Raw genomic sequence first — 10,700 nt, forward strand, 5'->3', positions numbered from 1 at the left:
CCCCCTCTAGAACAGAGACACCGGCAGTTGTCCTAAAGCACTAAGCTCTTACATGGTAATTTAAACAAACAAAACCCAAAGACATCTGGGGTGTGACTGCTGAGAGTATTTTAACTCTGCAGACTCGAGATTCTCACACTTACTGTAATTCCCAAGATACTGAAATTGGATATTAATTTGTGTTTTCTGATTGAGAACAATCCCTCTAGCATTAATTTTGTTAAGATACACAACTTTCAACACAAATTTGGAATAAAACTGACACTGGCTCAATGTAGCTGAACAGAAAGTTTACTGAAAAATTGATAATTTTCCCCCCCTCCAGCACAGAACCACTGTTTTATTGGGCTACACAAGCTATTTGCTTCCTACTGCTTGGGAGTTTAGACTGTTTGGAGAGAGTGCAAGTGAAAACAAAAAGTATTGGAAATCTCTAGTGTATTTCCTGAAATAGTAATCCTCTTTAGTTGTTTACTTAAATCTTTTCCCAAAGCAGATTTTTGTAGCCACATTATACTTCTATCAAAAAGATTTGATTCAGCTGAGGAGGTAAATGAGACCAATGTGTTTTGTCATGAGTAAGAATGAAGAAAAATTAAGCTTCTTTCCACTGTAAATATTTACATGTTGGGTAGTGTAAAAATTTACGTTGAGGCATTTTCAGTGGAAACACTGAGTGCTGTTCAAATAGCCATAGTGTTCTGAATGTTGTTGCTAGAGCTTAGTTACTCTTCTTTGTTTTCTGACAGATTGTATGATGAAATGTCAGGTAATACACTTTCAGAGCACGAACCATCATTCTGTTTTATTGGTTTAATCAGTGTGAAAGGAATGATTTAATTCACTATCCAATTACATTCCTGAGTGTGTTCATTTTAATAGGCTCAGTATTTCCCTAATTTATCTGCTAATCATCAGAAATGCATTTGGCCTCAGCTCAGAGACTGCTGTGTCCTGGGTTTCAAGCTGGGATTAGCACAGTTCTAAGAAATGCAGAGCAAGTCTGTAATGGAATTAGAGTACTTTGCACACACTCAGGTGAGAGCAGCTGGGGCTGCTGGTTTGTGTGTGCTCATCTCCACAGGCACCCACAAAGGTCAGGATTTTCTCTGGTACAACTTCCTTAGCAGGGTTTAATTACCAGGCCAAGTGCATACAGTGACAGAAAAGTCAGTTTGCCGTGTAGTTAAACTGGCCTTGCCCTTGCAGGTTTTTGAGCTGGGTGAGTACTTGTAAGTACTTAGACTGTAGTGGTTGTATTGTAAATAGATCTCTGTGTCTTCTCTGGAATAAAAAATGTTTTCCTGAAAATTTACCATCTAGTAGGAGTCAGGAAAGGGTGAGGTTTACTTGCGGTATTATCACAGCTTGTTCAGCACAAATCTGAATATTGAATTTACAAATCAGGATTAATTTTGCTAGGATACTTTACCCACAGCAAATGAAATGCCTTGAAAACATTGCTCATCCGTCTTAACTAACAGAAAATACTCTTTATTATTTATTTATGGAATTATGAATATTACTGATTCCTGCAGTGTTCTCTATGTAACTACATGTTTATTAGAAATAAGCCAAGCCTGAGCAGTGAAATTAAAGAGATTTTTTTTTGTTTTATGTCTAAAATTTGATCGTGTTGTTATTTGGGCCTGCCATAGAAACAGCACCAAGAAGGTTTCTTGTAAATTGCAGGGAATACTGCTACATAAGAACTTCTCTCAAAAGTAATCTTTTTAAATATATGATTAGGTGATTCCATGAAACCTTGAGTCTTTGTTTCCCTACAAAATGCAGTGTTTGGACATGATATAATGTTCTGTTTCCTGTTGGTTGTAATCAGACCAAGAAAGCCAAGCTTCCCAGATCTCTCCGGAAATAGGCTGACTCTCAAAAAACAAAAAAAAAAAGAAAAAACAAACAAACAAAAAAAAAAACTGACAAGAATTATTAATGTCCCCCAAAGCAAACTCCTACTCTGCAAGATAAATAGAAATAGTTCAGTCTTCTGCAATAGTGTCAGTAGAGTTAGATAAGTTAAATAAAAGTCAGATAAGATCTGGGGTCAAGAAGAAAAGATAACTAAAAGTCACTCCATAGTCAGTATAATATTTTGTTACAGCTACAGTATTTAGCAAATCCATATAGACACAACACAGTTTTGATACACCTATCAGAGAAATTATATCATTTTAACAGAGCTCCTTTAAGTGAAATCTCTGTTTTAATCCCCTCTTGGGGAAACACGTTTTCATGTTCCAGGATGAAACACATGTTGCTTTTAGCTTTTTATGTTTCTGGTTCTGCAGTGAGATTTGATTGACAAACAGCAAATGCCACATGCCTCCTCCTCACTCTGCAACCAGAAGGTTGGGGTTAAAAGTGAGAGGGAAAAATGGGAAAAGAATAAATGAGACCAAAATAAATTTGGCAGCTTCCGAAATCTGTATGTACAATGAAGTGCTGAATGGCACATTAAGGCAAGTCAGCTAAATTATAAATTATATGTGGTAAATTTCAGGATAAAAGCATTTTAGAAACTAAATCTCATATTGGTATGTTGCATTATCCTGAAGTGACCCTGGGCAGCCAAATGTTCTTGCAGTCTGTCCTTGGCTTCTCTTTGCATTATACAGGTTCCTAAGCCAAATTTGCAAAGTTAAACATCTGAGCTGTAAATAAAGATCCCTAAAGCCTACTGTGCTTTCCTTGTTCTAAGAGTCCCTTCACAGTATGGCCTCAATTCAACTAAGTACTTAATATGTACTTAAATCCCACTTAAATCAATGGGATTTAAACATTTGCTTAAATGCTTTGCTAAATCATGGCCTATTAAACTGTCTGTGCTGGAGATCAAACTGTAATTTATATTGCTGTGATTTCTTCTTCTGGTGTTAAACATGAGACCCCAAACTACATTTCACTATGGTCTTGCCTGACTGAAGCTGAACTGTTTGATGGCAATGTGTGCAAGACCTGTATTCCTCACGCCCAAGAAACAGGTTTATTTATTTTGGCCATCAGCTGTTGTAAACTTAGTTCCTGATAAAGTGAAGTCAAATAAGCTCCGTTAAAAGGGTGAATGTTTCTCATACACCATCATTTTGGAGATGAATAGCACGAAATTTTTCTTTTTTTGGTAATGAGTGAAGCTCCTGGTTAAACTCAGGAACACAGGAACATACACTTACTTGTACAGAATGGAGATACATTAAAGCATTCGTAGAGGAAGGGGGAAGATTTTTATATTTTTTTTCTTTTTATTCTTTCTTGTTGGCAATCTCTTCCTGGCTTTTTTTTTTACCTTTTTTTGCCCCCCTTTTTTTTTTTTTTTTTTTTTTTTTGCAAATGCAGCTGGGTTGACAAGAAAAACAGCCTTTTGTAGCTGAGGAGGCAGAAAGAAAAGGAATTGCTAAAAGAGCTGTCAAGACTCCCCAAGCAATTGTATGTGTGGAGAAAATATGTCAAAATCCTTGCAACTGCATATAATATAAATTTTTTAGAAGAAGGTCAGATGTCCCTGGGATGCCCACAGAGATTACTATGGCCTTATCACTGTTTTTTTGGAAAAGAGTGAGGATGAATGGTGGGAAAGTGAGGACACTTCTTGACTTCTTCTCTACTCTGCTTGTAGTGGAAATCAGCCAAAAATACAGCTCATATGCCAAGACAGCCCAAATGAAGAGATGAGTGGAAAATACCAGATGCTTAAATTTGTCTTGGATTTTCTCAAAACTGCTAAGACTGGTTCTCTCCTTAATTAGCCAAATAAGGGATGGAGTGCATTTCTTTTTCATCTGCAGATATTTTTTGGATCCTGTGAGTTAACCACCTCAAGGGCACTGCTGCTCATGTCAGAGGAATAGACAACATTAATAACAGGAGATTAAGTAGAGGACATCCCATACTCCTCATACCCATAACACTGCTGCCCTCCCAGGATTCCCCCAAGACTGAATTTCTGAGACTGCTGTTGTCTGGAAATCACTTTACATTTCTGTCCTGAGAAGGAATTACTCTCAATGCATGATTTTTTCCAACTAGACAAGATTTATTTTCAGTCCAAGAGTTGTCTTTTGTTCAGGTCTTAGTTGTTGTGTCACTTGTAATGACTAAAGTAATATCTGGAAAAAGAGATAACTAGAGAAGCCTACAGCACTTGATTAGTCTGCTCAGAATATCTGACAGAGCCCATTCAGACAGCAGATGTAAGTGGTATGAATGCATACAATTTCATAGTAATCTTAATATTCCAATTATTTCAATAATTTTATACCATATACAGATATAGTAATATTAATGTCACACTTAGAAAAATTAAATACATGTAGGATAGTTTATGGTTTAAAATAAATGGATATAAAAGTAATGTTTATATTCATAACATATTTAAATAATAATTTACTACTAATACTTAAAATTCATGTGTCATCATTTGGTAAAGAAATCCTACTTCAGAATGTAAAATATTCCAAAAATTATAGGGTTTATTGCTGATTTGAAAATGCTTGTTATAGAAATATGTATATATATATATGTGTGTAACTCGAAAAATCAACCATTCTAGAACTTCAGTGAAAGGGAGAAAAGTAATTTTTTGAGAAGGGGAAATACATTATCTTCCCATACATCATCTGCTGTTACAATTTCTTCATATCTGTGCATTTATTGAGAAATCTTTCTTTTGCAGCTTCCTTTGTCCCCAAGCTTAGATAAAAATTATAGCTACTTTTAAGAACCTTAGAATGTTGCAGTGCACTTAGTTTCACCTCAAGGGCTGATTTTTGAATAGCACATGAAAGTGTTCCGTGTTTTCAGATTAGTTTTTCAAGATTTAAAGTTTCCACAAATATTTACAGCTACCCACTATTTTCTCACAACTAAGAAGTATAGATATAAAATCCACCCCCTCTGATCTTCACATTTATCGTGTATTGAATTAAATTAGAAGGGAAAATGGAAAAGATTAAATTTTAAATATATTACTTTCTGCAAATAATCATAATTTGATTTAATTTCAAAAAAAAAAATATCAGTAAAGTGCTAACTTTTCTTGGTGGGAAATGCCATTAATGGAACAGTTTCCCAGGGAAACAGAAGCAAAGTGATTAACTGTCTTTTCTGCTTCAGTAATGAGATCTTTCTAAAATAAACAGTTTTGCCTGGTTTAGCATTTTTGTCATGCATTTTTGTCGAGTTCTAGAACCTCAACCTATACATGGCATGTTCTGGACTTTGTTTTAGGGTCTCTTAATTCTCTGTATAATTGTCACTTTTTAGAGGTTGTAAATTGCGAGCAAGCTACAAGATAATCCCTTTTAGATTCTATAATAAATAATGGGGGGGAAATCATATACATGTCTAATTGCAGTGACACAATGACTGAAAGTATTTTTAAAAAATAAATGTGAAAGATGTCCATGTGCAAGTTCTTATGAAAAGATTCAGAGATTCAAAATTAGATCATTTTAATGTTACTCTTATGGTTGGTTTTCAGATAGAAAATTGAACTCCAGAAATGTCCCCCTGGCTAAATGAGGCTTTTGAAATGTTGAAATTAATCAATCAACTCTCCAATAAGAGCCAAGCCTCAAATCCACAAGCATGAAACATCAGCTAGTAATGGCTATGTGAATTGATTTCAGAAGGTTAAATGTGCACATTCAGGGCTTAGAACAAAGTCTTTGTGGCCTTACCCAAAAGGGATATCTGTGTGACTCACATACTTTGCATACACTGTAATAATGAAAATTAAGGGATGGGGTTTAGTTGAGACCATGAAGGTTTTTTTATGGTTGAAATTTAGACCAGAGCTTTTTTTCCCCTGATGAAAAAGATCCGTGGAAGTCTGACACAGAATAATTTTGTTCCCTCTTGGGGCAGGAAAAAAAAAGATGTAAAAACCCCCAATGTACTAAATATATGTGTGATGGTAGATCTTTTTTTTACAATTGGTTAAATGGTTGGGCACATTTAAAGGATAAAATAGGATTTTTATGTTGGACCTAGATGAAAATTAAAACTGACAATAGCAAAAGTTGCTGGCTTTTATTCTGAGGTTGTGGCTAAGGCTGGCGTCAATTGTTTGTTTAACCTTTAGAAGAACCAGTCTGAAAAAGGGGTTCATGGTAAGAAGGGGATGTAAATCTGTAAGTAAACATGCCTAAAGCCAGGCTGGGTAAAATAGGTAGGCTTTGGTTTACTGTTTAGCCAAAGTTTGCTCCAATATTGGCGTAATTAATGGCTTTGAACAAGTGTAGCAATTCTGAATGGCAGGGAAACCTGACAATGAGCCAGGGTTCAACCAAGGGTGGGATGGAGATGGATTTTGGAGAAATCATATGTAGGTTTTCTCTTTGGGACTTTCCAAACTAAGGCTGTTATTAGATACAGGCTAAAAAAGGGATTCTGGATTGTTTGACATTTAATATCTGTCACAGAAGAGGTTTCCAGGCTAAAATCAACACTTTGTCCTTCAGACGTCAGAAAATTACTATTATCATAAGGGCATGTATATCCCCCTGGACTGAAGTGTTTGTGTTACCCACGCTAAAACTGTTTCAGACAGATGAGGTACAACTTGGATTTCAGCTGTTCTCACTCAGGGGAGGGGAGTCCTTGGCTGAGATTGCTGCTGTTGATCTTCCTTGTAAGGGCAACGTTTCCAGGGCTAGGTGACCAGCCAAGCTTCTCCTGCTCCAGCTTGTGTTTAGAATTATGAGTGTGTTCCTTGGCTGAATTGGAGCTTAAGACCCACAGCTGGTGTCGAGCAAGGAAATGGCATGGGCAGCTACCAAAATCTCCTAAATGAAAAGGAATGGGTGGTGCAATGAACAGGCACGGTGAGCAGGGAATGGCAGCCAAGCATGGGAAAGATGGAAAGTTTGACAATCAGTGTAATTAACACAAAAAGCTTGATTGCCCAAAAACAGAGATGCAGAGACTTGAAAAGAACTTCCAAAAAAAAAAAAAAAAAAAAAAGAAAGACTGATTTCAAAAAAGCAGGAAGAAAAAATACAATAATGCTGATGATTTGAATTATGTGAAGCATGTAACCAAAAAATGAGCAGAACAAAATGCCAAACAGGAAGGGGGGAATATCTAAAAACCAGGAGAATTATTAAACTCCACTAAAAAAAAAAAAAATAATGATGTTTTGACAAATGCCACAGCCTCTGCTGTCCCCTCATGTCGTGGGGACACTGAGCCTGGTCACCAAGGAGAGCCAGGCTGGGACACTGAGCTGCTCAGCAGCACAGCCTGGCTGGGAGAGGCTCGTCTCTAGGTTTGCTTCCTTGTCACAGTGAATTTTTTTCTGGAGCACAGTAGGCAGAGTCTTACAGCACATGCCAGCAAGTAGTGACTGCAAGTACTGCTTGGGGATTTCTCACTCACAGACAAATCCTGGGCATTTCCCCCTCCCTAACCATCATAGACTTACTCTAGGAGTAAGTGTGCACAGCCTGGGCCACTGCGGCAAAGCAGCTGAAGGCCCCTGTCATGCAGAAGTTCCATCTATCGTGTCCTGGCAGAGCACACGACTTCCCAAAGGAGCCTTGGAAGGGCTGGCTGTGTTTGACAGCAGCACCAATAGGCTGCAAGGCTGAACAATCTATTTCTGTTTCCTCCTCCTGTCGACTCGGATGCCTTGTGTTTTTGTGTTCTCTCTGATTACACCCTTACTGATCCCACCCTGCCAGCTCAACCAGCCAAATTCAACTTGGGGACAGTACTTCCTTTTTCATAGCTGTTTGACTGTCTTCCTTTCTATGTCTTCTTGGCAGTTTTTTACTCTGCAAATCAGTGAAAGAAAGGCTGTTCGTTTCACTGGAAATAGCAATCGTTTTCCTGAGGGTTTTGTTTATTCAGCTTACAGAAAGGCAGAGACCAAGCAAGCTGATTTGTCCTGACAGGATCAAGTGATGGAGATACTGGCCATTCACTTCATGGATTCTTCTCTAAGGACGATTAATGCCTTTTGATTATGCTTATCCCACTGCCAGCAGTCAGCCTTTTGCCCCAGCAGGGCTGTTAAACTTCCCCTTTTTCTTCCAGTGATTCACCAACAGTTTGGGACACAAAGGTGTTACAGGCTGTTCAAATAGAAATATTTTCACCATACTGAATACAATTTCTTTGAATGTCATAGGAGAAGTTTCTGCAGATCCCTAGCAAGCTGGCCCACCACCACTTCCAGGTGAGCTGGGAATGTTTAAACACATTCCAGGTGTTTAAACATCCACTTGACAATGGAAGGATTCCAGTCCTCAGGTGTGGTTCTTAATGACCTTGTTTCTTTGACATGGTGGGCAGAGGGGAAATGATTTCTTGGTGAAGATAAGCACCTCTGTCCTAAATGTATGGGAGGTCATGGCAAAAGGCTTTGTGAAGAGCTGAGTAGCTGCAGAAGCTGTAGCCCTTGCCTTCTCAAGTTCTCTGGCTTTGGTCCCCCACTGAAGTTTTTCTCTCAACTGTGCTTCAGAAATGTGTACACAGAAAAGGATTTAAAAAACAAAACAACTTTTCTTGCAGTTTGGTCAGGGAATTGCAGTTTATTGTAGCTCTCATTTAAATGCTCAGAGACTATTATCACCAGCAGATGAACTCACAATGAAAAGGATTAGACAGTCAAACCATCCATGTTTGTGTACAAAGCACCATAAATTGATTAAGCAGTGTTAACTGAATCTGAGGTGTGGGATGAGATATGAGAACTAAATCGAAGTGTAATTATTGGGGGCGTAATAATTATTGATGTGGCTGCCCAGGTTTTTGAATTTTTTTTTTTTTTTTTTGCTAAAAGAAAATCTTCAGACATCTTAGCGTTTCCCCTATAACTTTTGTTTCTAGGAATCTCTCAAGAATTTTCCTAACCTGATAATTTCTCTTTATGTGTCACTCGTGTTATTTGTTGAAACACACATGGTCCATAAACAACCAGTGAAACTCAATGCTAAATGATCTTCAACATATTCTGAGGTCTGGACATTTAGACAACATGTGTTTGTCCCAGCAGTGTCTCAGAGGAATCCCTTTCAGACTGGTTTGGATATGGTGAGAGGCAGAACATCCTGGGCTCCAGCATCATGTCTGATGGTTCCCCTCCAGTCCTTCCCGCTGCTGTCTGGTTGCTGCAGTGCTACATTTCCCAGTTTTAGCAAATTGTACTTTGCAGGCACTTCCCCTAATCAGGGGGCAAACGTTTTAGGCATTGCTTTCATGCCTTGACTTTTCTTTCCACTACAGAATTTCCTGCGAGGTGCTGCACTGGCCACAGGGAGGATATGACCTTCAGGAATGGGTGCTTGAGAATTTTTTACCTTCTAAAATGGAGATTTATGATTCAGGGACTTGAACCTTTCCTTTTCAGGTATTCTTGGTTTCTAACTGATCTGCAGCAAATCACATTGATGTTAAATGTTCCAGGAAATAAGTGTATGTAATTTCAGATTATAGAATCTCGTTTAGCTACATTCATCTCAGATTCCAGTTGTTTTGTCTCTGTGGATTTATTCTGTTGTTTGTTTTTTTTTTTCTTCAGAGAACTACAGGTTCCTAATCTCATTGATCTGGTTTCTTCATTTTAGGTCATGTTACATGGAATTTCAAATCAGTTTACAAGAAAATCAGATTAGTTTCTTGTGCTTAAACAGAACACTTAAATATCTGGCCTTTGTACTTAAAAACTTACATTTCACAGAATTTGTCTGCTTTGGGTGTGCAGGAGGAGCAGAGTACTCAGTATTGGATACATCACCCCTTAATTTTATTTCAAGAAGATTTTTCACAAAAAGTAAACAGTGACTTATACTAATAGTCTGAGAAAGTAATTTTCAAAAGTATGCTCTGGCAGTTGAAATATCAGTGCTGCTTCAACTGTAAGTTTCATTTACTTTCTTCAGAAAGGACTGTGAATGTGAAAGATCACATGTTCTGCACTCCAAACTTGTTTTATGTTCCGGCACTTCCAATGTATTGATTTTATTATTCATCATTACAAGAAGAAAGAAATTAGTTTTATGAAAATTAGACAATGGAGTCATGTTTCTAGGAAACATTACTCATTAGAATCGGATGCCTCTCTTTAGTCTCAAAAACATCTAATTATGAGAATTTCACCTTTCAGCGGAAGATGTCATTTGTCAAAATGGGAGCCTAAAAATCCCCTTTTTTTTGTTGATAAATGTTAATAGAAATAATATTTATTTTTCTAGTCACCTGCAGATATCAAGCACTAAATGTGGCACTGAATATTTACGCTATACTGAAGAAGCAGTGCTTTAAAAGTTCACTGAAGAATTAAGCAAAAAGGTTAAAGTAAAAAATAGTCCATTCTTAATGTTTCTGATATTAAAAGATTAAAAAAAACCCCGACCTTAAGTGAAAGAGTGGTGCAGTTTATATCTCTCAGAGAGGAAGGGTAATAGAAGCATTGTGCATAATATATAGGGGTTTTTTCCTAATTAATTGCTTACACCTTATTAAAAATTAAAAAGAATGGTCTTTGATTTTTAAACTCTGATATGGACTTCAAGTGTTTCACTGTTTCTGAACTTTTACATCATTTTCCTGTGACTTTAGTGCTCTTGGGTTTATCTCAGCTTCCCACGCCATCCTATGCCCTGCAGTTAAAACGGATACATGAGACCGTATCTGGAGCATTCATTTGACATTTATTTTTATCTGAAAGCACCTTCTTTTCG

This window comes from Cinclus cinclus, chromosome 13 (genome assembly GCF_963662255.1).
Source record: "Cinclus cinclus chromosome 13, bCinCin1.1, whole genome shotgun sequence".
Classification (NCBI taxonomy): domain Eukaryota; kingdom Metazoa; phylum Chordata; class Aves; order Passeriformes; family Cinclidae; genus Cinclus; species Cinclus cinclus.